The sequence below is a fragment of the Sorex araneus genome, chromosome 1, assembly GCF_027595985.1.
Source record: "Sorex araneus isolate mSorAra2 chromosome 1, mSorAra2.pri, whole genome shotgun sequence".
NCBI classification, from domain to species: domain Eukaryota; kingdom Metazoa; phylum Chordata; class Mammalia; order Eulipotyphla; family Soricidae; genus Sorex; species Sorex araneus.
In genome coordinates, this window is record NC_073302.1 from 58267765 (window position 1) to 58270029 (window position 2265).

The 2265-nt window shown below is 38.6% G+C and overlaps 1 pseudogene; it reads right to left on the bottom strand.

Moving 5' to 3' along the window:
- Positions 1–852: 852 nt before the first annotated feature.
- Positions 853–1288, bottom strand: LOC101556392 (60S ribosomal protein L26-like; annotated as a pseudogene).
- Positions 1289–2265: the final 977 nt, after the last annotated feature.

Here is a 2265-nt window from a genome sequence, read left to right on the forward strand (position 1 = left end):
CTTGAAATTGTTGGGCTCATTTTTTAAACTATGAATGTTTCAAAAACACAGGGAATCTAGAGGAAACATATTAGAGACCCAGTATAGACTACCTAATACATATTACAGATTACACTGTCACATTTGCTTTATTTATTTTATTAATATAAAGGATGTTGAGAGGTGACCCAAAGGGCCAGTGTATATGCTTTTAATGTGGGAGCATTGGTTTCAATCCTTGATATTGCCTGGTCCTCCAAACAACACTGGATGTGACCCCAAAAGGCAAAATAAATAAAAGAGGATGTCACATATTTTCTTGGAGTCCTTTCCACTCTATCAAATTCCATTGGTTTTGCTCCTCTTTTGCAGATAATTGTTGCCTTAAAGTTGGTTTCAGATTCCACATCACATTTCACAACTTTTCTGAATAAGTATATAGTTTTTGTAGTTTTGTTCTAAAATTTTCTGCACACAGTATCATAGGACATATAACATGAATTTTGCTTTACTTACATAGTATTATGTCTTATAACTACTTCCTTTGAAAGAGGTGGGCCACACCCAACAGTGCTCAGGGGTTACTTCTGGCTCTGCGATCAGGTTGTACTCAGGAAAGCATATGTAGTGTCAGGGATCAAATTAAAAATGTATACAACCAAGAAAATATTAGTCTTCAGAATATTCACAATCATTGCAAATCAGTGAGAAAAAGAAACAAACAACTCAGAAAAATATGCTGCATTTAAGGGAAGCATCTTAATCCCACACTATCTCTCTGGTCCTGTATGTCCTCCTTTAACTTCAAGTTCATCAATTTTTATTTCATTGTTTCATTTTGCAGTTGTTAATCAAGATGTATATAAGATACCCTTATTCCTGCATCTTTTCAATTGCTTCTTCCTTATATTAACCCTTTTCATTTTTCACTTGGTGAGATTTGGCTTTGCATTTAAGGATGTTTTTGTGGTCTTTGTACAGTTTTAGTCTAGTGATAACCACTTTACCAAGGTGAAAGGCCACATGGACAGTGGTGACACTTGATTTCTCCTGTTGGGCTCATTCAATATCAATAATTCTCCTTGTAAACCTGGCTACTTTGCCAATCTGACATTTGTAGTGGCCTATCACAACCTGAACCTCATCGTCCTTTTCGATAGGAATGATCACACTTTAGACTTCTGTCTCAGCTCTTGGAGAAAGGGGAAGACATAATCTTCCTGAGAAGATGGGAAGGTACATTGAAAAGTTTTTCACCGTTCCTGCTCTAGTCAGAAGTCATAAAAGAAATGAACTTCATTTTGGCTGTCATCACTTCAATAATGACCACAGAAGAGAAGAGCTCAAGTTCAGTGATTTTAACCACAGTTCGGGGCTGGAGTGATAGCACAGCGGGTAGGGCGTTTGCCTTGCACACGGCCGACCCGGGTTCAATTCCCAGCATCCCATATGGTCTCCTGAGCACCGCCAGGAGTAATTCCTGAGTGCAGAGCCAGGAGTAACCCCTGTGCATCGCCGGTGTGACCCAAAAAGAAAAAGAAAACACAGTTCATTAACTTGAAATGTATTACCTTATGAGGGCTGGAGCTATAGCACAACAGATAGGGCGTTTGCCTTGCACGCAGCTAACCCGGTTTCAAATCCCAGCATCCCATATGGTCCCCTGAGCACTTCCAGGAGTAATTCCTGAGTGCAGAGCCAGGAGTAACTCCCGTGCATTGCAGGGTGTGACCCAAAAAGCAAAAAAAAAAAAAAAAGTATTGCGTTACGTAACTTTACCAGAATTTATTATTAATTTACTCATCCTCCTGTAAATTGTACTTTAGTTGTTCCTGTTTTGGTTTTGTTTAGATATTTTTAAAAGGTGCTCTTGAACACAGAGGAGTAAATTTCTCTGTTACATTTTCCCAATGCATGCAATATGGGCAGTCAGTGGAAGGTCTCAGCCCTCTAAGAAGCCAGGTGGGTCTAAGGTTAATGCAGCCCCTTAGAGATGTCACCTTTGCTATGAAAAGCCTCCCCAGAGTACCCTTATGTGTGATGTGAATATAATTGTTCCCTGTGGATGGCACTATGAGATGGGTTTGAAGACACTATCCCAAAGAAATGTATATAAAGTAGATATCCTGTATAGTAGAACAAACACATGTTTAGAATTACTTATAAATCATCTTCCACAATAATTCTACCAATTCACTTTCCCATCTTGCCATATTTGAGGGAAAAAATTCAAGTTTGTAGCAGTGTAATGATATCTTGTTTTAACTTGCATATTCTTCATAAATC